The sequence below is a fragment of the Canis lupus genome, chromosome 11 (genome assembly GCF_011100685.1).
Source record: "Canis lupus familiaris isolate Mischka breed German Shepherd chromosome 11, alternate assembly UU_Cfam_GSD_1.0, whole genome shotgun sequence".
Lineage (NCBI taxonomy): Eukaryota > Metazoa > Chordata > Mammalia > Carnivora > Canidae > Canis > Canis lupus.
In genome coordinates, this window is record NC_049232.1 from 63,784,483 (window position 1) to 63,812,469 (window position 27,987).

Below are 27,987 nucleotides of genomic sequence, written 5' to 3' on the forward strand. Positions count from 1 at the left end.
ATGTTGTCAAGAGACTAGACAGCTATATCAGTAGAACACAACAGAAAGTTCTAGAACAATTTAAAACACTATGGAACTTAATATATGATAGCAGTGGAAGCAACAAAACTCAGTGAAGAAAAGGTATAATATTCACCAAATGATATTGGGGAGTGTGGCTAAAAAATGGGGGGGAAATAAACTTTTACCTTAACCTCACCTCACATAGCCAACAATTCAAATTCCATCTGTTTTATAGATCTAAATGAAAACGAAGAAAACCATTGTTAAAAAATGAAAATAACAGTAAATATTTCAGTTGTCTTGAAAATGGGTCGTAACTTCTAAATATAAATGAAAGAAATCACAAATGACAATGTACTGATCACAGGATAGTAGACATTTTTCCTACAATATAAATACAAAAATAGATGAGAAATAAGAAAGTGGGAGAGCAATTTCAACAATTATGAACAAGAGTTTTGTCTCCTTTATGCCCTCTTTAAAAAGTGGAAGTATAGTTGACACACAGTGTTGCATTAGTGTAATTTCAGGTGTACAACACAGTGATTTGACAAGTCTGTACCAAATGCTGTGCTCACAAGTGTAGCTACCATCTCTCACCACACAGTGCTACTACATTGACTATATTCCCTGTGCTGTGCCTTTATTTTTATTTTTTTAAAGATTTATGGATTTATTTTTAGTTATAGAGTATGTGAACACACAGTGGGAGGGGCAGAGGGAGAAAGAGAGAGAGAGAGAAGCAGAGTGCAGAGCCCCGACCCAGGCTCCATCTCACCACCCATGAGATCATGACCTGATCTGAAACCAAGAGTCAGAGACACTCAGCTATCTGAGCCACCCAGGTGTCCCAAGGTCCATTGTCACCAAATACAAACATTCATCTAGGTGCTCTCTATCCATCATCCAAACCTCACATAAAACATAGTAGATAAAGATTGATTATACTCACATTAAAATATACTCATAGAGAGATTTACTAAAATTGTGTGCTTTGTGGAAATAAAACCTCAACATTTTTTTTTCCTAAAAAAAACCCCAGGGTTTTTATTTGGGTGTACAAAGTGAGAGTATTGAGACAAAGGGTGGTTACGTTATGTGCACAAAGTCACACAGCTAAGTTGGGGGGAAAAATCAAAACCAGATCCATTTGTCTGTAAAGATCTCAATTCTCTACTGGACTGCATAAAAGTGGCCAAAGTCAATGAACACCTATTTCAGAGAGGAAGAAATACATTTGACCAATAAATGTACGATAAATATTCAGTCTGCTAGTAATCAAAAACATGTAGGGGATACCATTTTTTAGCTATTAAATTGACCCCCAAATGAGAAATAATATGCAGAATTACTCATTGTTGGTAAAGATAGACTCCTTAGTGCTTGTGGAGTCAAAATTTTATGAAACCTTTCTGGAATGGAATTTGGCAAGATAAATAAAAAATCCTCAACATGTTCTTACCCAATAACTCCACTTCTAGGAATTCATACTGAGAAACCCATCACAGAAACTCATAAAAATGTTTTCATTTGTAAGGAAACTCATTACACCACTGTTTACAATATTTAAAATAAAGAATTGAAAGTAAAATTAAATTGTGAAACATCCAAAAAAATGGGTGCAGTAGGCTACATAATGCCCTTGCTACCCACCCACCCCCACCCAAAAATAACCCCTCATCCAGGTCCTAATCCTCTGAACTGGTGAATAGGTACCTAACCTGGCAAATGGAATTTGTGGAAGTGGTTAAATTGAGGATGTCGAGATGGAGAGATTATCCTGGATTACGAAGTTGGGTACAATGTAATCACAAGGGTCCTTATAAGAGGGAGGCCAAAGGGTCAGAATCGGAGCAGGCACTGTGAGGATGGAAGCAGAGGGAGGGGAAACAATATTATGATGGAAATAGAGGTCAGAGTCATGTAGGGCCATAAGCCAAAGAATGCAGGCAGCTGGAAAAGGCAAAGAAACAGATTGTCCCCAAAGCTCTCAGGAGAACCACAGCCCTGCCAATGCTTTGATTTCAGCCCACTAAGACTGATGTAGCACCTCTGACATCCAGAACTACAAGACAATAAATGTGTGTTGTTTTAAGCCACGAAGTTTGTGGTCACTTGTAATAGTGGCAATAGGAAACTACTTTTAGTACTGAAATATCATTAAAATCAAATTTTCAAAAGTCAGTGATGATATAGGGATAATTATCAGGATGAATATTATTTGAAAACAAAGATTAGAAAAGATTGTATAAATGTTAACTCAAAAGTTTCAACTATCACCAAGATTCAACAAATACAACATTTCAGAGGGAGGTGCAAGATGCAACTTTCTAAAGGAAATGGATATAAAAAGGCTACATGACTCTTTAATTTCTCATCCACATCCAGGGTATGAAAAAGATCCCATTTTGGAACTAAAGAAAGAGGAATCAGGGGGAAAGTTTTGAAGAGATCTGTCATGGTGGGGTAAGTACCCACCACGTGTCTACACAAAGTGTGTAAGCATGTGTATATGGGGGTGCCTGGGTAGCTCAGTCAGTTAAGTGTCTGCCTTCAGCTCAGGTCATGACCTCAGGGTCTTGGGCACTCTCTCTCTCTCTCTATGAAATAAATAAAATCAAAAGAAGAAGAAGAAGAAGAAGAAGAAGAAGAAGAAGAAGAAGAAGAAGAAGAAGAAGAAGAAGAAGAAGAAGAAGAAGAAGAAGAGGAAGATGAGGAAGAAGAAGAGGAGGAGGAGGAGAAGAGAAGGAGGAGGAGAAGGAAGAAGAAAAAGAAGAAAATGTGTGTGTATATATTTTGGGGGTGGAGGAGAGTCCCTGAAATTCATCTAGAACCAACTGAGAAGAGATTCAACAAGACTGCCCAGAAACTTAATCAATGCTTCTGTATTTGGGAGTCGTAGAGTGGAACATCTCAATGAAGAGAGCCAGCTTGGCTAGCCCTATGGTGGGGGCGGTGAGGGGGAGTGGTTGGGGTGGATGGCAGGCACTCCCGCGGGAGCAAACATCAAGAGGGAATGAGAGAGGACCCCCACGGGGCTTTGTCCTGAGGAGGAAAACCTAACTCTTTCTTTCTTCTGTGTCTTTCCTGCACTCTCACACCACTGCCACACTCACAACACTTCTCACACCGGGTGTGTGTGAGTTTTGCCCACACCAAGCAATCCTGCAATGCCAGCTGGGTGTCCTGCAACTTAACTCAATTCTGACGTCATCTACCTGGAGATAATGTCACATCCCACAGTGTAAGGGCTCAGTCCCATCAGACAGCCTCTCCACCCACCCCAGATGCCAGTCCAAAGGCCAGGTTGCCCCCTGTGCTTCTGAGCAATCTGTTATAAATCAGAGGTTCCCACGACTCCTCCCCAGGTTTGATTAATTTGCTAGAGCAACTCAGAGAAATGCTTACTTCCATTTACCAGTTTATTAAAGGACATGATAAAAGACATAGATGAACAGTTAAAGTGGGTCTCGAACGAAGTAGCTTCTGTCCCTGTGGATTTGGGGTATATTACCCTCCCCATAGGTGAGTAGCATGTGCTGCTGACCAGACAGGTCTCTGAACCCCACCCGATTAGGATTTTATGGAGGTTTCCTCATGTAGACGTGATCAATTATTGATTTCTTTCCCAGCTCTTCTCCCCTCTCTAGACGATGAGGGGTAAGCTGAAAATTCCAAGCTTCTAATCACGGCTTGGTCTCTCTAGCGACCAGCTGCCATCCAGGAGCCATCTGGTAGCTCACCCAGAGTTGCCTCCTTATAACAAAAGATGCTTCTAGTTCTCTTATCACTTAGGAATTTACAAGCATTTCAGGAGCCCTATGTCGGGGTTGGACTCGAAGACCAATTATTAGAATAAGGGACGTTCCTGGTGCTCTTCTCACTTAGAAATTACAAAGGTTTGCGGATCCCTGGGTGTTGCAGTGGTTTGGCACCTGCCTTTGGCCCAGGGCGCGATCCTGGAGACCCGGGATCGAATCCCACATCGGGCTCCCGGTGCATGGAGCCTGCTTCTCCTTCTGCCTATGTCTCTGCCTCTCTCTCTCTCTCTCTGTGACAATAAATAAATAAATAAATAAATAAATAAATAAATAAATAAATAGAAATTACAAAGGTTTTAGGAGCTCTAAGCCAGGAACTGGGGTAGAGAGCGATACATGTCTTATCCTCACAAGTCTATCCACCAGGACCCCTGGAGGGTAGAGAGGCCCCACTGCAGAAGAGCTGAAGTCGTGCTGAATTAAGTCAGGGCTGAGAAAGGAGTGGACGTGAGCTGTACATGAAGAGTGTATCACCAACATCAAGAGAACCGCAGGTAAAAGCTCTCGGGAGGTGTGCTGTGGAGGCAAGAGCGTCCTGAAGAATACATTACAGGCCAACGGGAGCTCTGACTTTAGACACCTGCCTGCTCCAGGGAGTGGGAAGCCTGCTGTGGACCGTGCCAGTCACATAAGAAACTTCTAGCTCCTCCCCTGACTCCAGACCTGGAGGGGTCAGAAATGGACCAAAGTTAGGGTGGAGGGCAAAAACTGAGCGTGGAAACTGACCGCACCCTTTGGGCCTTCTTCCGGTTTTGGCAGCCAGCCTGGCTGGGGAAGGGCAGAGGACCATCTCAAACCAAAGTTTCGATTTCTGTCAAGGCCAAGGAATCGCAATTTCTGAATTGTGACCGTGGTGAAAAAAAGGCCATCCGTTCTCCGTTCTCTTGCCACTTGGCCGTGATCAGAAGAGTCATGAGGCTGCCCAGGGTTTTCACTGTAGGGCAAGGGAAGAAGGATTGTTTCTAATTAATTTTAAAGAGATAGAGGAAGAGGAGAGGAAACAAAATAATTTTGTTTCGTGATTGTTGTCTCAAGATGTATTCTGTCCAAGATATTGGTTACAGTCCATTTTTTTTTAAAACACACAGAAAGAAAAGAGGAAGGAAAGAAAGGAAAGGAAAGGAAAGGAAAGGAAAGGAAAGGAAAGGAAAGGAAAGGAAAAAGACTCCTACCAAAATATTAGCAGTGTCCTTTTGCCTTGATTAGGTGATGCTTGAGTTTTATTTTTTCATTGTCCCCTCCTCCTAATATCTTGCCACCTTTATAATTAGACAAAAAATTCTTACGCGCATCCACCCTCCCGGGCCAAACATCCGACTCTCGGTGCCTGCATAGCACCAGACTTTATTAAAGGAGACTTCCAAAAATGAAAAGGTCTTGGCCATCGAGGGACTGGGCAAGCTTCTTCATTCCCAAGTATCACAGGTTTAGGTCTGTGTGTCTACAGGAACTTTCGGTACCTGACTCTGTAGCACCCTTGCAACTGGACTGGCTCTTCCTTCCAGAAAGAACCCACACACGGTGGGCAGGAAGCAATTGAACAATACAACTCTGGCAGCCAAAAACATGAGCCGGCAGTTTTTAGCTTCAGTTCCTAAAAACCAGGGTGGCATTTTGTTAATGGGATGCAGAAAACACCAAGAGACACGAGGCCTTCTGGGTAACTGAGAGGGACAAAGAGGGAGATTCTCCTAAGTTAAGGCAGCATGTTCCAGTAACATGTTCTATTCCCACCGCCCCCCTACCCCTGTCACACAGCATCCACCTTACAGCACAAACGTCTAGGCAGGCAAGCAGGAGCTGAAAGAGAATTTGGGACATCCCTGCCTCCCAAAGGATTCTTGGGATGGCCAAGGGCAGAAGGTGTCTCGGGCCCAGTGCTTATCCCATTGTAGGTGCTCCAGGAAAGTGAGTGCTCTTTTCTCCCAGAGGCCTCTCCTCCTCCCCCTGCCCCCTTCATAAACACATGGGCACCTCACTGGGGTGGTTTGGCACCAGATGTCTCCTCCTCTTTGCTTTCTTTATTCCATTTCAGACTCTTGGGTGAATTGTCATGCCTGATATGGTTGATTTCAAAGCCAAGTTTAGACGATGTGAATAATTAAAATCATGAAACTTAAACTCTCAAGTGAAACATTTCTGAGTCCTGCACACAGAGGAAACTTGAACGTTGAATTGGAAAGGAGATGCCAAACCGCAGCCAAACGAAAAAGGCTACAAATCCAGCATTTTAGGGACCACAGAAAATTAAGCACAGCAGGCAGAGAGGCAGCAAAGTTTATCTTGAGTCCGGGCCAAGAGTGAGCCAGGAGGAAAACAAACAGACAAACAAAAACTCTCGAGCAAAATGTATTATTCAACTAAGGTTCAGGAGATACCGGTTCAACCTTTGAGCTGATCCCCACTGGGCGATGGTCTGTCTTCCAAGGCCACTGAGCCACTGAGCATTTGCAGATCCAGCTCTGCAAGGCCATGCGTCGTCTTTAAATACAATAGTAAATTAAAGGTCTTTGGGGAGACCCAGAATAGTTCACAGAGGGTTCTGTGGTTATCCTGGTGCCTCCGCTCTTTAATTCTGCAAATGCATGTGCTGAAAAACGCAACAAAGATCCCTCCTGATAGACATGTGGCTCTTGTGGGATCTAAGAGCTCCTTCCGTCAGACCAGCGCACTCACAAGGAAAATACACCCACACTCGTCCGCACACATACGCACCCGCACACGGGCCCACAAGATTATCCCAGCTGGGTGAGGGTGCACAGACACACACACGCATTCTGACAGACGAGCATGCATGTACGTGTGGGCACATGCTAGCAAGACATTCAAAAGGGAGTGTGGAAATTCAATGTTAAAAATAAAATCCAGCAATTTCCTCCTGAGGTAAAAATAATAAATAAATAAATAAATAAATAAATAAATAAATAAATAAATAAATAAATACGATCTGAGGAAAAATCTGATCATAGTTTTAAGTGGCTGCCCCCATCTTTGGTTCCACCCATTTTTCAATGTACTTCGCGGTATTTAGCATAATAGCCTCTGATGAAACTAGAAAAATTCAAACACTTAGGCTCTGACACTACATTTCGAGAAATACAACTCAGAATGTGTATTGGAGTAGGTTCGGGGGTACTAGCAGGGTTTCCCACCTAACAGGTAAATTCATCAAAAAATTTTTAAAAATCAAATTCTTATTTTTTCTCCTTTCCCCTTTATTCCCTTTCACTATTTTTTATATTCCCCAAATGAATGAGTGGGAACTATCAGAAAGGGCGACAGAACATGAAAGACTCCTAACTCTGGGAAACAAACTAGGGGTGGTGGAAGGGGAGGTGGGCGGGGGGTGAGGGTGACTGGGTGGCGGGCACTGAGGGGGGCCCTTGATGGGATGAGCACTGGGTGTTATTCTGTATGGTGGCAAATTGAACACCAATAAAAAATAAATTTATTAAAAAAAATCAAATTCATCCATGGAGTTCATTCTCTTCAGTGGCTGATGAGATAGGTAAAAGTGGGAAGATCTTGGCACAGTTGCCAATAATCTTGCTTAAGACAGCCGGTGTCTATTGTACGGGTTACTACTTTAGAAACTCTATACAACTACATTTGGAGTAAATTGACTTTTGAGGACCTACTTATTTGATACCCTGGGTGTCTACTCTTTGTTGGCCTCTACTATGGAGGCTACAGTTCTTCCCTCCAGGAGCTCACTACCCATAGGGTTGCACACTCCCCATCTCATTCAAAATACTTGTCCTTACCACATTTACCAAAGATGAGAAAGAGGAGTTGCTATTTCCCTACTTGGCAAAAGAGGAAATGGAAGTGAATCACTCTGGAAGTAAGTCGATTCAAAGGCATGCTGGAACTGGCCTAGAAACTCTGTTGGAACAGACCGTTCTTGCACTGGGCTGAGCTCTCTGTACCACGTGCAGGACAGAAATATTCACTTACCAGCTGGAAAATGGCCTGGAAAGTACATGAGTTGCCTTGTTAGGTTTAACCCTGATGGCCGCAGCAGAACTTCACAACTCCAGGACTGGCATCACTTTAGAACTATAACCAACATTTAGCTTTTCCTCCCCTACATCAACCAATATGAGATGTTCTGTGGTTGCACTGGCCAAACTGCCTAGTAAAGCTGAAAGGGGTGCTTTTGATTTCAGCTTGGGGCCTACTGTGAGGACTTGAGCAGCAGCATCAGTCACTCTGAAGCAAAGGGGAGACTGTGGCTGGAGGACCCTGGGCCTTTGTGCTCAGTGAGACCCCTGCCCCACATACTAGAAGATGAAGTTAATGCACCCTACAGACCCCTGTCCTTCTTCTTATGTTTCTATAAGATGAAATCAAACACTACTGACTTCCAAACACTATACATCCTGAGCTAGATCTCAGAGAGTACTGTACATCACAAATGGTATCTTCATTTTAGATTTTTAGCCACCATGTTGCTTAAACATGGCCGCCAAAGCCACAGCTTAACCACAACCTACTCAATCTATATGTTTAGTCATAATTTTGTGCCTGAGTTCCAGGCTTATAACTACAACTTCCTGTTGAATGTCTTCACTGGAATGTTCTACAATCACCACAAACTCAGTATATTAACAGACGGAAGCTATTTGCCCCAATATCCTCCCCCCAACAATAACAAATATGTATTTTCTATAGAGCAAGATTCAGCCAACATTTTTCTGTAAAGTGCCAGGTAGTTAACTTTTGTAGGCCATATAGTCTTTGCCACAACTCCCTGACTCAACCATTGTAGTGTGAAAGCATCCATGGACAATGTGTAAAGGAATGTGTTTGGCTGAATTCCAGTAAAACTTTATTGAAAAAAAAAACCAACAAGGAGTAGTCTGTTTTCAAACAGTCTATGAGCCACCCACTCATAGTCATTCAAACTGGAAATTCCTAAGTTATTCTAGACTCCTCCTTTTCCCCTAATGTTTTGCACCTTCTAATCATTCACTAAATCTTGCTGGTCTGTACTTTTTAAGAAAAAAAAAAATCAAATCTCTTTTCTTCCACTCTACCACTAATACCTTTAGATCAATTATGGTAATTTGTGCTATTTTGAGCATGACCAACTGCTTTGGGCAAAAGCAAAGCATCATATGTATGTCCATTGACCTATTTCCCCATTGTTTTTACTTTTTAACTCAATAGCAGCCACTTAGGGGTGCGTGAAGAATGAGACATGGTCCTTCCCCCCCGCACAGAGCTTCCATAAAGTAAAAGGAATATAATTTTAAAGAGTATAAAATATCCCAGTCTCTGAAAGTGGTTTTTGTCTACATATCAAAAAAAAAAAAAAGTTTCCCCAATTTAAAAGCCAATTTAAAAGATAATTTGTCAAACATTTACTAAAGAGAAATAAACTACAGCTGACCCTTGAACAATGTGGGGGATTAGGGGCACTGAACCCCACCCACAGGCAGTCAAAAATTTGCATACAACTTTTGACTCCTCCCAAAGAACTTAACTAAAATAGCCTATTGTTTACAGAAATCCTTATTGGTAACGAATAGTCGATTAACACATATTTTATGTTATATGCATTATATACTGTATATTTACAATAAACTAAGCTAGAGAAAATGTTACTAAGAAAATCATAAGGAAGAGAAAATATATTTGCAGTACTCTACTGTATTGATCAAAAAAAAAAAATCCATGTATAAGTGGGCCCGTGCAGCTCAAACCTGTGTTGTTCAAGGATCAATTGTGTATATTTGTGTATATTTGATATATATATACACGCACATTTGTGTATATGTATATAGCATATATATATACAAATTGTATATATATAATTGTATATATATACATTTCATATATATATATTTACATTTCAATATAAACCAATTGTTTAAAGTAAATAAGTATGGAAGCAGAACTATCTTAGGTATTGAAAGAATAAGGTATTCCTTATCCTATAAAAATTTTTAAAGTATGTATTAAAGGATTTGGGGATATTCTTACCTCACCTCTCCACATTTCTGAGTATTCTAAATACCAAAGTTGGTGTGTATTGATAGAAATTGCTAAATAAATTAATTTACCATAGAAAAGATCATGCTGTTATGTTAAATCTAAAATATATTCCCATTTGGAGAGTTACAAGTTAAGTAGTATAAAACAAGGAGAGGGGTGAATAATATTATACAAACTCTATTTTTTATTGCAGATAGACTAGAGCACCTTCACAAATGGCAACTGAGATGTTTTGAGATGCAAAGAGCAAACATATTAAGAGTAAATTGAGTCATTTGAAGCTACAAAATATAAGAACTGGGGACCATAATCTCTGCATGAAAATAAAAATCTGGCATAGATGGATGGATAAATAGATATAGAGAGTTTGATATTTTATATGTTTTATATATAGTATTATATATGATATATAATATGTAACATAAAAATATCTAGAAATAGGGGCAGCCCGGGTGGCTCGGTGGTTTAGCGCTGCCTTCGGCCCAGGGTGTGACCCTGGAGACCCCGGATCGAGTCCCACATCGGGCTCCCGGCATGGAGCCTGCTTCTCTCTCTGCCTGTGTCTCTGCTTCTCTCTCTCTCTCTGTGTCTCTCATGAATAAATAAGTAAAATATATTAAAAAAAATCTAGAAATATATAGTCATAAATAGTATATAAATGGAATATAACATTATAAAAGATACATTGTTTATATATTTCATATATAAAAATATATTTCATATATATATATAGGATTGTAATCCTAGGGGCACCTGGATGGCTTAGTGGTTGAGTGTCTGCCTTTGGCTCAGGCCATGATCCTGGAGTCTTGGGATTGAGTCCTGTATCTGGATCCCTGCAGGGAGCCTGCTTCTCCCTCTGCCTCTCTCTGTGTGTCTCTCATGAATAAATAAATAAAATCTTTTAAAAAAAGCATTTTAGTCCTATATATACATGTATACATACATTATAGGATTACATATTCATATATATATGATTACCTTTATCTTAAACTATAGCCCCAAGAATGAAAGCTCTGCAAGAGAGACCCAACTCAGTGTAGAGACACTTCCACAGTTTGAGCTGTGCATAAATGGCCTGGCCTTCCTTGGGTGGGAGGTGTTAGACAGAGTTGCATGTGAGAGGCTGCCTGGCTTCCTGGTAGGATTCTGTAACAAGGAGGCCATCCTTGGCTGGGAGCTGGCCTTGTGGCCCTAAGAGTCTATGGGATCTCTAAAGTAATCCTTGTGTGTAGAAGCACAGATCTCCTCCACCCAGAAAGAAATAGCATGCAAACTAGTAATGCGCCAGTGGAGGAAGCATTCAGTGAATATTGTGAAATGTTGTGTTGGCTGGAAAAGTATGAGTACATGCTTAATGCTCACAATGGCATTTTTCGTGGTGGCAAAAGAATAGATCGTAAGTTCCAATCTGGGTTCCAAGGACATTTCCTAGCATCTGATCATTGAGAGAGAGTAAAACAGATACGTTGGTTGCGGTCGCTTTGGAATCACATTGAGTTCAACTCCTGCTTCCAGAATTTACTTGATGTAGGAACTTGAGTAAGATACTATCAATGGTAGACTGTTATTTGTTCAATATATTATGCACTGGGCCTTCCCTGCTGGAGTAGCTTACTATCTGCCTCCTCAGTGGCAGGCTTGGCCATGTCATCCGTTTCATGAATAGAGTCGAGAAGACCTTCTCAGTCTGTAGCTTTAAGAGCCATTGTGTGTTGTACCTTTGCGATATTCCATCTGCTAGGACACAGCTAGGTTGCAGATAAGGGCTACTCTTTTCAACGTGGTTCCCTCTAAAAAAAAACTAACATTAAGTTACAGCACATGCACAACATGAGAGGGAAATAAAGCTTTCCTGTTGTGAGTCAGTGAGACTTGCGGTTGTTTGTCACTGCAGTACAATTTAGGTTATGCTGTTTAATATTTTTAAAAACCATTCTCAGTTTATCTCTCTGTAAAATAAGGATGATGAAAAATATATTTTAGGAAAAGTGTTGGAGTGAGTGAGTTCATGCATGAAAGTTACTTGGTCATTGTCATTGCAATTTAACTACATAAAAATTCCGAGACTAATGCCTACAACTTCTTAGTGCATGCTTTGCCATCAATGCCTGATACACAGGGAACAATCAGTAACAAGGAAGATCCCACCGAAAGTTAAATTTAGCAAGACCAGTCCTGAACGAGCTTTTATAAAAGATATTTTATGGAGGAGAAATAATATGTGGAGGCAGTGGGTGCCACCACCATGCTGGGAATGAAGAAACCAGGCTTTAGAACCTTCCACTCACTGGGCCTCAGCTTCCTCCACTTTGAATGAGGGGGTTGGACTAGATGGTTTCCAATGCCCTGGCAACTTGCACGTCCAATGACATTCTAGCAGAATACATTTCCACATCACAAACGACACATTCAGAGGATGAAATCGTAGAAGGCGGCCCTGGGGTACATTTGTTTATTCCGGTTCAGCAGTGGTGGAAATTTGAATTCCAGGTGTCCAAGCAAAGTTCTGGAACCCAGAAAGGCTCTGTAGCATACCCAGGAGATGCCCTGCCTTTCATGGGCTCCCAAGCCTTGCAGGGGATGGCAGGCAAAGAGCCAGGCCTTTGTATTCCAGCTTTGCCGACATTTTGTGGCCGAGTCTTATGGGAACTCTAGCTGACATGTTTGACAAACATATTCTACTCATTTGTGTCCCCAAAGCACTGGCATGTGGGTAACAATCCAACACCTGCCACAGAGGGACAGATCAAACTAAAAAGGCCTCTGACATCTCCAATGTTTATTGCCATGATTTCATAGTCAGTCTCTAAGAATTCACACAATAGCTGAGTGGCAAGTTTTTAGCCACACTTCAACTGGGAGAAACCTTCCCTTAACAAATTCAATTTAAAAGACATAAGACAACCTACAGTGCTAAGTTTGTAGTGGGAAATGGCTTATGAAAACACTGCTGGTGGTAGTGTAAATTGATAAAAACTTTTCTGGAAAGCAATTTTACAATATCTACCAAGAACAGCAAAGTAGTTCATTTCGTTAGACCACGTGACTCAACTCCAGGAAATTTATTTTAAGGAACTAGTTTCCTAAAAGGGTAGGGGTGGAAGAAACTAAATACAAAACGAAATGTATTGCGGTGACTTCCATAACAGTGAAAAATTAGAAACAACTTTAAAGCCCCCAAAGAAGACACTGGTTAAATAAATTGTGCTACATCCCCTCAACTGAATTTGATGTGGCAAGTAACATTATCCTTTAAAATAAGACATGTTCACAGGAAGTGTCTATGACATAGGGTTAGGGGAAGAAAGCCAGATATAACATGACTCCATATGAAAAAGGAACAATTAATGTGCTTGATTCACTAAAATGTTGAAATAATCTTTTTTTTTTTCATTTATCCATCTGTTGATTGCTGACATGGTTATAGGACTGAATATTCCAGAACTACATCTTCATAAGTTAGAAAACATCCAAGAAGAGTCATACCATTCTACTTTTACGTATCCCATTTGTTCTTTTTTCTACCTTATTCAAGACTTACGTTTTTTTTTTTCTTTCTCTAGGGAAGAAGAAAATTTTAGTACCATATGGAAAGTAGTACAGACCTATGATTTTTCTATGCATTTGGTGTTTTTGGAAAAGAATGCATGTTGACTTTCGTGAATTTATTTGTAAATACATTGCAGTCTAGCTGCAATGCAGTTTGAATACTTTAAAAATCCACAGCCAAGGTGAAAGGGTCATGGTTTACAAAATGTCTAACAACTTCTTTCTTTTTCACTGCTAAAGCCAATGCTTGTATAAAAAAGGCAGCCTGGGAAACATCACACAGGCAGAAGGAACCATCAAATGAAAGCAAATTGTGTCGCATTATCCTGGGCTGACCATTACTTTCCATCTGCTATGAAGAAGGCAACTCTGGCCAAAAGCGATTTCACTGGCCAAGCCATCCTCACAGGGCACTGCTTTTCCAGGCAGCCTTGTTCAGCCCTTGCAATTAAAGACCCTCTTTTTCCCTATCCTGCCAATCCCCACTTCCTGAAACAAATCTACGGTTTCATTTCAGAGCTGAGATTCCCATTCCCTCTGCCAAGAAACCTGTGGGAGCGATGCTTTTATCTTTGAAGGAATGTACCTGTGCAGGAAGCCAACACCCGTCCGAGTAACATTGACTCAGGTCTATTCCAACGTGCTAATACTCAGAGGTGTGGCACTGGTGGCAGAACTTTCTAGGTTACACAGACAGGGAGTGAAGATCTCGGTTCTGTCCGCTGCTTGGTTGTACAGCCTTCCCCAAAGTCGTTCTCCGGGCCTTAGTCTCTTCTTTTGTGAAATGGGGATCATTTCGACCACGTTGCCATGATGATTAAACAAGATAACGCATGCAAAGCATCTGACACACAGTAAACACTCAGTAAGTGCTATCTCTTATCATTATCTTAGGTATTTCATTTAGCAAGAATAACTGGTGCAATCTACCAGTTAGTATGTGAGCCAATCCATGTGATTAAAAAAAAAATGGACACTGTGTCATTGCTTCATTTTTTTTTGCTTCATTTTTTTTTAAAGATTTTATTTATTTATTCATGATAGACATAGAAAGAGAGAGAGGGGGGCAGAGACAGACACAGGCAGAAGGAGAAGTAGGCTCCATGCGGGAAGCCCGACGTGGGACTCGATCCCGGGACTCCAGGATCACGCCTTGGGCCAAAGGCAGGCACCAAACCGCTGAGCTACCCAGGGATCCCCCATTGCTTCATTTTGATATTTCTTTTCTTTTCTTTTCTTTTTTTTTTTTTGTCCCCCTAGTGACTCTCACTTGGCAGTGCCTTGTGCTTCATACAACGTACAAATGTTGGAAGTCACAAGGGCAAATAGGTAGAGGAGGAGGATAAGAAATAATAAGAGGGGGAGGTGTGGTCTAGGCAATTTGCAATTTATCAGCAAGAAGGCATGCAACTTGATCTTAATGTTTTTTTAAATGATCATAGGACCAAGTAAATACCCACTTTGTGATGACAAAACGTTTTTGTTGGTTTTTTGACACTTAATACTTTCAAAGGCCCATTTAATTTGGGCATTTGAATGTTACATCTCAAGAGGCATCCTGGATGCATCCATCACTTGTATGTGAATACATTTAGGCGGCCCATTATTCAGCTCTCCTTCCCCTGGAGGATAAGAGGAGGAGTTCCCATCACATGTTTCCTGGATGGTAAAATGAAAGACTATCTTCCCTCTCCCATTGGCAGCCAGGGCGCAGGCACATCCTACGCTGAGGCAGAGATACATTCCCACTAGGAGAATAGAATCAGAACTGAGAAATGCCAAAAAGCAGCAAAGTTGGAAGCGATGGCGGTGTCATGCAGCAGCCATGGTGCCCAAGGTCAGTGTCAGCAGTGGCAGTGATGACCTGTCGTGCAAAGCATTGTCTAACGGCAGTGCTGTGTGGCCCCGATCAGACTGCTATTGCTCCCCGGCCCCCAGACACTCTCTGAATCTCATCTGTTTGCCAAACCTACCTCATCAAGCTTCCGTGAATGACACAAATTCTCTTTTATCCCAAGGGAGTTGGGTGCTATTGTCTGTTACCAAGAAGTCTGACTGGTACACCATTTCTCCCCCTGGCCCCAAACCACCTCTAACATCTGTGTCTTCATTCTCTGCGGATCCTGTCCAACCCAGATTCTTTATATAACATCTCCAGCCATGGCTCAGATTTCAGTCTCCATTGACCCTTCCTCTTGAAAACTATGGGTGACAAGGACCTTGCCTGGGAGGTAGGGTGTGGGTGTTGAACAGGATCATTGATTTTAATGTTGATCTTTGATTGTGTTTGTGTTTTTCGTAGACCTAGTGGGCTGCTTGGCCCTATGTCTCTTCACTTGCGCTGTTGTGTCCTGTTTCGACTCATCTGCTTGTAGTCCTTAATTTCTACTATGCACATCATGTTTGGTGTATACGAGGGTTTAACTGTGTATACCAAGGCTAGAGTTGAATTCTTTTAGGGTACTTAATGTACAATTTTGTTATACATTTGTAAACACAGTTCTCATAATGTTGGGGTTGGTTTTGTTTCATTTGTGCAGAATACAGCCATGGAGTTTTCAGCCATCCACCAAATATGGTCACCCTGCCAGAAATGAACATAGGGCTTGCCCTAGTCAATAAACATAAAAACCACAGTTCAAAAAGTCTGATTGACATGATGATCCAAGTGGAGTCTTTCATGAATGCAACTGGTTTTAATGCAGTGAAAAATGACTCTTGAGGGCACTATCTAAATTGTCTACCCTGTTCTATAAACTGGGACCTACCATTCATTTGTAAATATTAGGCTCCTAATAATTCCACATTAGCTCCTCTTAATTCCATATCTTCCACTCCTACCCACTACCCTAGGAAATAGGAAAGATTTCTCTGGGTAGTCTCAGCTTTCTTCTCTCCTTTTTTGCTGTGTGTGTGTGTGTGTGTGTGTGTGTGTGTGTTGTGCTTTATATGTGCTTCAAAGTGGAAGTATATCTGATTCAGAGCCCAGAGGCATGTCTGGAGACTCAAATCTCTGTTCTTATTTTGAGGCCTTTCAGGTGTGCGGTGGTCATGTTCCTCGAGGCTAAGTTGGCTGTTTAAGTAAGCATACTGAATGCATTCCAAGGTCGAGATTTGAGGACAAGGAGGAGGAAGATTGCCCAAACCACATTCTCTCCTTCAGCATTACTAGCAAAAATAGTTATTTTTGTCTCCATCGTTCTGACTTCTCTCTCAGCTGGTTTCAAACACCCTATGTATGCGTGTGTGTGCATGCTTGTGTGTCCGTGCACATGCCCGGTGAAGTTGGAAGAGGTAAGTGAAAGTAGAACTTCATGGGCATCATTCCAAACTAAGAGAGAGAAAATAAATAAACTTTCATTTTTTCTCTCTTTCTCTGTGATGCCAAAAGTGTTATCCTATCTCCTTGCATCATTTGGGCTGCAAGATGACATTGTTTAATTGACATTTGTTTAGTGCTTGTCTATACCAGGCACTGAAGTGGACCATGCCTCAGAATACAAAGATAGATGCAAAGGATGGGACTGGGAAGGAGGACATTATGAAGGACCTTTAATAAAGGGCTAAGGAATGTTGACATGACCTGGAAGTTACTCACTACCTGTTATCTCGGCCACCTACTTATCAAAACAAGTGTGCAACCCGTAGCAAGACTCCAAACTGACCCTCAGAGCTCTAGGACTTTACAGAATCACTTGCGGGTCAGTCAGTGTGAGGAATAGGTCAAGTGTAAGGGCTTTTGGTCTCACCAACTCCAATCAGGACCTTCCAGATTCCCTGAATTGTATACTTAAATGTTACTAAGAGTTCTTCTGAAGAAAGGGCATTTCAGCTAAAACAAAATAAAACTCAACCTTTTATTTTTTAAGGATAAAACTACCAATTTACAACACTTTTTTTGGAGGATCCTGCTGCAAGTACTTAACATTAAAGACCCAACTTATTTTGTGTGGAAGTGTGGATCTCAATTTGCATCTCCAGGTGTACAAGAAATAGCACACTTCTGTTTTCTCTTTAAATCAAACTGAATATGACTCTGAGTGGTCATTTTACCAGGGCAGCAAGAAGTCAATCTCAGTAATGAAGGGTAGCCCCATTCCTCCCCCATGGCCATGTCAAAAATCTAAGAGTTGGGCAGCTCGGGTGGCTCAATGATTTAGTGCTGCCTTCAGCCCAGGGTGTAATCCTGGAGTCCCAAGATCAAGTCCCATGTAAGGCTTCTTCCATGGAGCTTGTTTCTCCCTCTGTCTGTGTCTCTACCACTCTCTCTCTCTCTCTCTCTCTGTCTGTCTCTCATGAATAAATAAATAAAATCTTTTAAAAAAAAATCTAAGAGTCTTCTTTGGTGTTTCCAAAAGAGGAAGGCTCTCTAATTCCCAGTCTATCATGGTCATCATGAACATCTTCACTAAGCCTGAACCAGCTCCTTGAAGTCTAGCTGCTTCTATGTCAGGTGTGTGGGACTCAGCCATTCCAGTGCCAGAATCCTGCCCTCTAGATACACCAAGAAGCCAAACATGGTCAGGTTTGATCAACTTCCTAGAGAACAAAACAGGGCAGGGCATGAGCCTGAGCTTATCATTGTACTCAGAGCCTTTCTTCATCTCTGAGATGCCCCCATTTTCCATCTCTTTCCTCAAGGACACTGAGCATAATGCTCTCAGTTAAGGCTTCAACGAAAGGCTACTTGCTATATTGCAAAATTCTATGAAATGTGAAATTGATTAAAACTTACTACCTGCTTAAAGTAGAGGTCAGAGAAAACATAAGGAATATCTTCATAGGTTAGCACTTCAACAATATAAAATGCAGGGGTTTGTTTTTAAATCACTGCATAAATTGCCAATTTTGTCTTTCTAATTGCTGACTCCTCTTCCTGGAAAATAACGATTTTGAATAACTGAAGAAATTACTTTGCACAGCTTTTAGTCACCCTAGGGACTTATGACCTTTTATCTTCCTTTTCAAACAGAGACAGAAGTCATCTATCCAAGGGCAGTCTTCAGAGAAGCTCCCTGGAAGAGGACAGAACATAGCATTGACTTTGCAGTTTGGGAAGGGGTTTCTCTTTCCCTCTGAGCCAGGTCATTACACAGGCGCTGCATGAGGCCAGAGGACTCTGAAAGTCTCTATTGTTATTCCAGTTCTTCATAGTCTCAGTGAGAATTCAACCAGCGTCACCAGTCACTGCTCTCTTCTTCACTGGCATGTGGGGCTGGAGTTCTTGACTCAGAAAAGGGGTGGACTGGGAATGGCTCATCTGCAAAAGTGTAAACCCAAGGATGATTCAAAAGCTCCATCAAGAGCCAAACCAAAGCACCAACACAGCTGAGCAGATAGAAGGGAACCAGGTACAAGAGAAAAACAGAAATAACATCAGAACAGAATAAGCAGCTTCAGAGTGCTCATTGCCTTTCTGTGCAAGGGTGTGGGTTGGCTGTGAAGGTTAAAGTAACAGGATCCTGACTGGGGCAGTGGGGGCTGGGGGTGAGGGGAAAGCCAACAATCCCAGGATAGCTACAGTGCTCATGTGCCACAGTTTGTATCATCTTGGATGTGAACCACATTCAAGAGTGGCCACATCCCCTCTTGGTCCTTGCTCCATCTTTCTTTCCCTCCATCTAATGGAAGTGGGGCAAATTACCTTGTTGGTAGGCCACAGCCATTATTTTCAACTAGTGGAGCTGATTCTCTCAACTTATTTTAAAATTTTTAGATTGTCTCTATTTCCATCTCTATGTAGACCAGTGGGAAGGAGGTCTGTGGCCAGACAAATGCCTTCTGCTCCTTAAAGATGTAGGCTCTAAGAACGCCATGACAGAACAGGAGAGAATGAATTACCAGTGGTTTACAGCAAATCCCAGGGACTGATAGAAGTGCCAAGATCATCAATAAATGGTAGCTGCAATATTGTCACTTACATATGACTCTGTTAGTCATTTCCAGGGACAGACTCCAAAGGCAACATTAGAACATGATTTCCAAAGAAACATAAGAAATTCATATATGTTAACTATCTTCTATGTGCCAGGATCTGTACCTACCTTGCCTCATTTAAACCTTAAATATCCCTGCAAAATAAGCGTTATCTCCATTTTTTACAAAGGATGAGATGGGTGATTTGCTCAAAGTCACCATTTGGTAAATAGTATAGCTGAAAATTGATGTCCAGTACTTCTGGCTCTTTCTAGTACACTATGCTCCAGAAGAGACCATCTCAAGGGGGCTGGCTATCATTTTGATATCTACTTTCAGATTTGCAGGTTAGAGAAAAACCAATCCTATTGTCTATACTCTATAGTCACTGCTTTTTTTTTTTTTTTAAGATTTTATATATTTGTTCATGAGAGACACAGAGAGAGAGGCAGAGACACAGGCAGAGGGAGAAGCAGGCTCCATGCAGGGAGCCTGACTCGGGATTCGATCCCAGGTCTCCAGGATCATACCCTGGGCTGCAGGCAGCGCTAAACCGCTGTGCCACCAGGGCTGCCCCTATAGTCACTCTTAATAGAAATGTTCTAATGATAGCTAAGAGCCTAGAAATGCATGGGCCAACCAACTTGTCATCAAATCAAAATGGGAATTTACTGTATTTCTCCAAAAAGAGAGGGAGAGAGAGAGAATGTGGTTATATGGCTGCCTATTTATTCCTCATACCCCATTTTGAAAATTGTCTTTGAAATTGGTGCAGAAGCCTTTTAGAAAAACCCCAAATTGCTCCAGCCTTGGTTCATGGTTGACAACAGAACAGAAATAGGCAGCAAGGCAAGAGTTAGGGGGTCAGCATTCCCCCTGGTGGAGTATATACAGCCCAGCAGCTCATCCATGGTCTGCTAGAAAGATGGTGTCATGATGTCAATGCTTTATTTCAACCTCCAGAACCACAGAGATGTATGGATTCAGAATAGAAAAGACCACCAGAGAGAGTTTTCCAGAGCTTTTAAGAGAACTCTTTGGCCTGTATGAAATTACAGACAGCCAGAGCTGCCTGTGGTACTCAGAGAAGAGTGCCAGCATCTTCCCTGGGTTTTAGAATACTCGAATTTTCATACATATCAAGCAAGGTCTATAATGGAAGCTTGAAGAACCTAGGAGAAATGATTCATTTCATTCATCATTCACTCATTCATTCATTCATTCATTCATTCATTTTTCCAATACTTCTGGAGCACCTCCTTGTGCTAGCTTCTTGAAATACTGAGATTGCAATAAACAATATAGATGAGCAATATATAGTCCCTGTGTCTTGAGTCCCCAGCACATAGTAGGTATTCAATAATTATTTTCTGAATGAAAGAATGTTCTTGAAAGACACATTTAAAAGAGAACATATTAGTATGTATTATTGTGCTGCTACCATAGGATTGTATTCAAAGTATTGTGATGTTTCAGAGAAAACTATTGAAAGGAAAAACCATTTGATCTGGGTTTTGAAGGACAAACAGGAGTTTGAAAAACGTATAGGGAGAAAAGAATTCCAGATAAGAGAAATAATATGCACACAGATGTGGAGATGGGAAAAAAGATGGTGTGTTCTAGTGCCCACCAGGATCCCTGTGACATGGGGTTATGAATGCATGGGGGTGGATGAGCTGTGCAGGGGTTGAAGCTGAAGAAATCACCAGGGCCATACCTTGCTAAGCTAAAGGACCTGGACTTATCTTGTAGGCAATAGGGCAAGGAGGCACCCAAACCGACCAATATTATTTTTAGGAATGTAGCTTCCTAGCAAACAGCGATGACTCAGCACAAGCTATTAGTGTTCCCAGAGCCATGCTCAGCCCTCTTCTCCTGCTAGTGGGTGGGCATGATGTCTCTGGGCAGGAAGACCACCCGCCTGGTGTCATTGCACAGACATCTGACTTCCATGGGGATTTTTCTAAGCCCCATGGCACGAAGAAAGCTTATTTAGAAATCTGGAAGGCAAAATTCTCCCATGCTTTCACTCATACTTTTGTTCTCCCTCCCCCCCATTTGGTTCACATTCTTTTATTATTAGAGTCATAGGATTACTTCTTTCTGCAGCTTCTTTTACTTTTGCAACAGAGAAACTATCACCTTGAACATCTCTTTCTCTGATTGGCAGATAATTCCACCCACACTTCAAAGCCTAGTCAAATACCACCATGCACTTTGTCCAGCAAATGTTTAATCGTCACTTACCTGACACTTCCTGACCCAAGTCCTGCAGCAGAAGTGAGGCATTTTCATCGGAGCTTCATATGGGACCCTTCCATCAGCTACTCTGCACTCTCCTCCCTCCAGACTCATACAGAGATTAGTCTCCTGACCACACCCCCTGGATACCACCCCCATCTGGCATTCACTCTGGCATATGCTGACTCAAACCTTGATTAGGGGTAGCAGAAACATGAGCAGCAAGAAACACAAAGAATAGAATAAATGCAAAAGGTAGCAAACATTTATTCAGTGCTAACTCTGAGCCAGCCACTGCTCTAGGGATTTTCATATGTATTAACTCATTAAGGGATAGACAGTAACAGAGACCCTCCAGCTGGAGGGGCTGACCAGGAAGAGGAGGATAGAAAGAGGAGGAAGGCTGCTGTCAAGAGAAGTGTCAGCTTTCACTGCTTGCCTTCACTACCACATAGCCTACTCATGTCTCTGCTCAGTAATGGTATTCCATTGTTTCCCATCCACCAAGGATTTTGTTTCCAGTGCTTCTGTTCTTAAGCTCATTCCTCTTCCCTAACAGAATCTGCAATGAAGGGGGAATCTCAGCCTTCCCACTCAAGGAGGTTTATTCTGTTGGAAGGGCCTCTTAAAATAAATCTTGAAGGTAAGAGGAAGCCATTGAAGGTGTTGGAATAGGGAACAACGTAATCCAGGTGGTGTTCTAGGATTTGTGGCAGAGGGTTTCCCCCTGAATTTCTGGCTTCACATGATGGTAGAACATTCTAGAAGAGAGCTATAAAGTATAAGAGCACAATCGCAGCTACTCAGGAGAATAGCACTGTCCATATAGAATGACAGTTGGCATCACACCTGTTCGCCAGTGAGCATTTAAAAGATTTTGAACATCTTGAACCAGCACTAGTCTGCTCTCTCCCCTCCCCACCCCACCACCTTTCACCAGGCTGGTAATCAATGAGAGAGAATCAGCAACTCGCCAGCTCACTAAACACTTGACATGGAATCGTAGGATTTCCTTTGAGTCCTCTCCCTCCCACCCTGAACATTCTTGTCTTCATATCCTACAGCCATGCTGCCATCTTCCTGAGTACCCAGTTGTAATGACCCAGTCAGGACCTACCAACTATCCCTTCTTTTGCAACCATTCTGACTGTTTCTCCTGTCCTGATCACTCCCTACTCCTTCTTTTAGGCATTCATTCAACAGAAAATTATTTAGCACTCACTATGGACTAAGTACTCTGCTAAGAAAGGAGGATACACCTCCTGGAGCTAAAGAAGAGGAAAGTAAACAGATAAACAGACCTGGGAAAGGGATCTTGATTAGGAAAAACTAGGAGATATGGAAGCAGAAAGCCTTTCTAATGTTACTGACTGCCGAGAACAGAAGAACCACAGAAATCACAAAATTTAGATGAAAACTCAGCAGACATCACAAATATGGGTGTAAATTTCATAGTAATTTCACTCGAAGAGGGACAAAGTGGTAACTTTGTCTGAATGAAATTTAATTAAAATTATAGCAAAATTAGTAGCTTCTTTATCTAAATGTGGCCAGTTCAAGATAAAAACTTGGTCATACTAAGGTTTTCTCCTCCTCCCCTTCCTTTCCCAGCATAGTCTAAGTTGGGGTAAAGATAGCAAAGTGGTGGGGAGCTGCCTAGCATGGGGGTGGAGCCATACCTGAGCCTCCACCATGCTTCTGCACTTCCCCTGCATCTCCCATCACCCACCAGCCACCATGTTGCCAGGCCCACCCTTATGACACCTGGGTCCCTCTGAGTCTCCTCTTCACTCTGTCCTTTAAAGCCCCAGGCTCTACATCTCTAGATTCTCTACCTCCAGAGGCTACAAAACATAGCTCACACTCAATCTCTCCTCTCAAAGAGATTACTTTACAGGCAGAGAAATTGGTCTTCCCTTTGTCTCTTAGCATCTCCCCTCCATTCTAGGTCCCCAGGCTTTATATTTGAATAACCTGTGGCCTTGTCAAAATATGTTTTATAACAAAACATCAATATTCCTCCAAAGATGATGAACTCTGCTAAAATATATAAATAGATACAGTTCTTTAAAAATGAACTTCTTTCCCTTTTGTTCTGCTTCCTGTAAAAAAGGTGAAGTCCAAATCTACTCTCTTCCCCCTGAACTGTGCAGCCCTCTAAGCATTCAGGCCACTTTTCAGTCTTCTTGAATTTATTGAGGCTTGTTTTGCAGTCTAACATGTGATCTATCCTGAAGAATGTTCTCTGTGCACTTGAAAAGAATGTGTATTCTGTGGTTTTGGATGAAATGCTCTGTATCTATCTATTAAGTCCATCTGGTCTACTGTCATTGAAGGCCAATGTTTTCTTACTGATTTTCTGTCCGGATGATCTATCCTTTGATGTAAGTAGGATATTAAAGTCCTCTGCTATTACAGTATTACTGTCAATTTCTCTCATTTCTATTAATATTCACTTTATATATTTAGGTGCTTCTATGTTGGGTGTGTAGATATCTACAATTTTTTAAAAAAGATTTTATTTATTTATTTATGAGCCACACAGAGAGAAAGAGAGGCAGAGACACAGGAAGAGGGAGAAGTAGGCTCCATGCAAGGAGCCTGACGTGGGACTCGATCCTGGGTCTCCAGGATCAGGCCCTGGGCTGAAGGCGGTGCTAAAACAGCTGAGCCACCCAGACTGCCCAATATCTACAAATGTTACACCTACTTTTTGGGTCGACCCATTATCATTATGTAATGCCCTTCTTTGTCTTTTGTTACATTCTTTGTTTTAAGGTTTATTTTGTCTAATATGAGTATTGTTACACTGGTTTTCTTTTCACTTCTATTTGCATGGAGTATCTTTTTCCGTCCCTTTGCTTTCAGTCTGTCTTTATTTTTTTTTTTTTTCAGTCTGTCTTTAGATCTGAAGCGAGTTTCATATAGGCAGCATATAGATGGGTCTTTTTTCATTATCCACTTGGTAACCCTATATCGTTTGATTGGAGCATATAGTCTATTTACATTTAAGATAATTATTGATAGAGGTGCCTGGGTGGCTTAGTCAGTTAAGCATCCAACTCTTGATTTCAGCTCAGGTCACGATCTCAAGATTGCGAGATGGAGCATTGGGCTCTGCGCTGGGCGTGAAGCCTGCTTAAGGTACTCTCTCTCCTCCCAGCCTTCTCCCTGCTTGTGCTCTCCTCTCTCTCTCTCTCTCTCTCTCTAAAAATAAAAATAAAAATTTAAAAATTCAAAAAATAAAGTAACTATTGATAAGTATCTAATTATTGCCTTTTGTTCATTGTTTCCTAGTTGTCTTTGTAGCTCTCCCCTATTCCTTTCTTCTTCTCTTGGTCTCTTCCTCTGTGGTTTGATGGTTTTCTTTATTGTCATGTTTGGGTTCCTCTCTCTATTTTTTGTGTATCTATTGTAGGTTTTTGGTTTGTGGTTACCATGAGGTTCATATATATCAACCTACATATATAGCAGTCTATTTTAAGCTGATAGTCATTTAAGTTCAAACATATTCTAAAAGGACTACATCTTTACACCCTCTTACCATGTTTTTGACATCATATTTTATATCTTTTATTTTGTGTATCCCTTAACAACTTATTGTAGCTATATTTGATTTTACTGTTTTAATCTCAAAACTATCTTTTTTTTCTTTTTAAGATTTTTTTAAAGTCATCCCTATACCCAACACAGGACTTGAACTCACAACCCTGAGATCAAGAGTCACACGCTCTACCAGTTGAGCCAGCCAGGCGCCCCATAACCTTCATACTATCTTTTAAGTGGCTGATCCACTGCCTTTACTATATATTTGCATTTAGCAGCCAGATTTCTTCTTTCAGATATTTTCTTATTTCCAGGCATGGCCTTTTCTACTTCTGTCCCTTTACCATTTCTTGTAGGTCCAGTTTAATGGTGATGAACTCCTTTAGTTTTTCCTTGTCTGGCAAACTCCTTACCTCTTTTGATTCTGAACAATAACCTTGCCATATAGAGTATTCTTGATTGTAAGTTTTTCCCTTCCAGTGCTTTAAATATATCTGTCACTTCCTTTCAGCCTGTAGAGTTTCCGCTGAAAAATCAGTTGATAGTGTTATGAAACTTCCTTTACTTGTGACTATTTTCTCTCAGTGCCTTTCAGATTTCTCTTTAACTTTTGCCATTTTACTTTTTTAAAGATTTTGTTTATTCATTCATGAGACACAGAGAGAGAAAGGCAGAGACATAAGCAGAGGGAGAAGCAGGCTCCCTGCGGGGAACCCTACGGGGGACTTGATCCAGGGACTGAAGGATCACGACCTGAGCCACAGGCAGCCACTTAAACTCGGAGCCACCCAGGTGTCCCAACTTTTGCCATTTTAATTATATATATTGGTATGGATTTCTTTGGGTTCATTTTGTTTGGAACTCTCTAGGCTTCCTGGACCTGCATGTCTGTTTCCTTCCCCAGCTTAGGAAAAGTTTTCAGTCATTATTTATTCAAATAGGTTTTCTGCCCCTTTTTCTCTCTTATCCTTTTGGGACCCCTATTTTGTGAATGTTCATATGCTTGATGTGGTAGATCCCTTACACTACCCTCATTTTTTAAAAAATTATTTTTTTCTTTTTGCTCTTCTGATTGGGCAATTTTACTATTCTGTCTTCCAGATTACTCATCTGTTCTTCTGTATCCGCTACATGCTGTTGATTCCCTCTAGTGTATTTTTCATTTCAGTCACTACATTCTTCAGCTCTGTGTTCTTTCTTGCAGTTTATAACTCCTTGTTGAAGTTCTCATTGAGTTCATCCATTCTTCTCTTGAGTTCAGTGAGCATCTTTATGACCATTACTTTGAACTCTTTCTCGGGTAAACTGCTTATGTCCATTTCACTAGGATTTTTTTTCTCCTGAAGTTTTATCTTGTTCTTTTGGGGAATTTTTGTTTGTTTTTTAAGATTTTATTTATTTATTTGAGAGAGAGAGAGACAGCAGGAGGAGAGTTAGATGGATAGGGAGAGACAGACATCCCCTGCTGAGCAGGGAGCCCAACGTGGGGCTCAATCCCAGGACTCTAGAATCATGACCTGAGCTGAAGGCAGATACTTAACCAACTGAGCCACCCAGGTGCCCCTTGCTCTTCTGTTTGAAACATATTCCTCTGTCCTCATTTTGTTGGATTATTTGTGTTTGTTTCTAGGAGTGAGGTGGAACAGCTACTTCTGCCAGTCTTGAAGGAGTGACCTTATGTAGGACCATCTCCTGCATAGACAGCATGTGCCTGGCAGCTGGCCAGCTGGAGCTGGAGTGGGTGTAGGCCGGGGGGGTGGGTCCCAGGACATACTGAACAGAGTTAACTTTGGCAGGTTGGCTAGAGCTAGAGTAAGTTCCCAACAGAGGGTTCTAGGGAATTCTGTACTGGGGCTGCCCTGGCAGGATGGCTGGAGTTTGATGGGGATCTTGGGGTGCTCTGTGCTGGGGCCACCGTGGTGGCACAGCTGGATCTGAAGTGAAAGCCTACTTTTGTATGGAAGGATTTTAATGTTGGTTGTTTGTTCAGTTTTCCCAGGTTCCAAGGTGATAAAAAATATTGCATGAATTATGGGAGTAAATTTGCCTACAGATCCTTAACAATGGTTATGAAAGCCCTTCATCCCACATAGACTATTTTGCATTTTCCAGAGGTACATGTTCTACTAGTTGTGCCATGAGCATAATAAATTCAAAATATAAATATCAAGGACTTGGGGTCTATATGGCCTCCTGGATTACCCATGTCTGTGTTCCTTCTTTAGCACAGGAAATGAAAGGTAAGCTCTCTCCTTATTATTTTAAGAGAATATATTTTCAGGGGCCCATTTCCTTAAAAAGCTAAAGATCAGTCAATAACACAAATAGAGAATCAAGACATGTCTACGGTTAGTCCTATGGTTAATTTAAAAACAGAAGGGACTGTTCCTTTCCATATATATCCTCTCACAACCACACTCAGGCTTCCAAATATATCCACTGATTGAATTCCAAGAGAAATGTTCTACCTCCAGTTCCATCAATTAAATTTATATTCCATCTGAACAGGTTAGGCTGCACATGGGTAATCTGAGTTGGAGAGCTGCTTATAAGGAAGACTCTAGAGTGGAGAGGATCCTACAGCCAAGGTCAAAGTAAGAAGGGCGTTACACAAGTCAGCCTGGAGCAGCTTGGCCAGGTTATCAGGTTTTTCCCCAGGAAACCAAAAGCTCTTTGGGCATCAGGACAGCAGAGCATGTAGTGAAATCATAGATGGGTGTGAGATAAGAGCTACTGATGAGGAAGGTGCCAGGGTAAATGCATATTGCTGAGCTTCACAGGGCACTGGTATAATGCTGGTACTAGTGAACGCATTCTTCGTGGGTGCCTACCCTCTAGGATCCAGGCTGACACATGGCCTTTCCTGAAGGCCTATGAGAAGGCCAGTCCCACTTTCCACTCAGAAAGT

The 27,987-nt window shown here is 41.5% G+C and overlaps 2 long non-coding RNA genes across 6 annotated transcripts in view; one reads left to right on the plus strand and one right to left on the minus strand.

The window, feature by feature from the left end:
* LOC102152238 overlaps positions 1 to 27,987 on the minus strand; it is a 131,903-nt gene that overhangs the window by 43,343 nt on the left and 60,573 nt on the right. The window lies entirely within an intron of this gene.
* LOC111098123 lies at positions 77 to 27,984 on the plus strand. Its single transcript, XR_005367119.1, has 4 exons — positions 77 to 123; positions 2,392 to 2,469; positions 22,093 to 22,176; positions 27,588 to 27,984. It is a non-coding gene; the product is annotated as an uncharacterized LOC111098123 (long non-coding RNA).